Raw genomic sequence first — 779 nt, 5'->3', positions numbered from 1 at the left:
ACCTTATATAATTCATACACTACATGATTGAGTACATAGTGCATATGTACATAGTGTATAAGTGCGTCATTTAGGACGCAGCTAACATGTAATTGCTGAATTTGCCAATTTTCAGAGGGGGCTTACTCATATGCAGACTGGGTAATGTTATTTCTGCAGGGCTACTACATTCTCTCTCCAATGAGTCTTTCCAGGACTCTCACTTAAAATAGCACATTACTGATGTTATCATCTCACTTACACTTGCAGGCTGCTGTGGTGCTTGGGCCCCCGCCACCATTTAAAATAAAGTAGATAATTAAAAAATAAAACCCATGACAACATTCAACAAAAGCAATATATAAAGAACTACAGCTTTGGATGGGATCTTAATGCATACAGATAAATGATCAACTAGCCAGTCTATTTGAAATCAAATACGGGGTCAAGTTAAGTGATCGGAGACACTCTTTTCATGTATATCATATAGAAGAAAGATACTTTTGAAGTCATATATTTTTTAAAAGCCTGTCTTTGTACATTATATAGTTGGGGCTTATGGAGAACACTTCAGAAACTATATTGCCTCCCTTCAGCAAAATCTCAATAACTTTTAAAAAGAAAGTGATAGAAAGAGCATTGTTTTTTCTTTTGTTTGCTGCCACCCAGTGAAGTCAAAAGAGACTTCCAACCCAGAGCCCTGAATGATAGGCACTCAAACTGAATTTAGATTTGAAAAATTCCACATTTTCGCCTGTTTATTTTGATGTTTATCCTGGAATTGTGAATATATATATATA

This window comes from Sinocyclocheilus grahami, unplaced genomic scaffold (genome assembly GCF_001515645.1).
Source record: "Sinocyclocheilus grahami isolate Dianchi unplaced genomic scaffold, SAMN03320097.WGS_v1.1 scaffold3620.1, whole genome shotgun sequence".
In the NCBI taxonomy this organism is placed as follows: Eukaryota; Metazoa; Chordata; class Actinopteri; order Cypriniformes; family Cyprinidae; genus Sinocyclocheilus; species Sinocyclocheilus grahami.
This window is presented reverse-complemented; position numbering follows the sequence as displayed.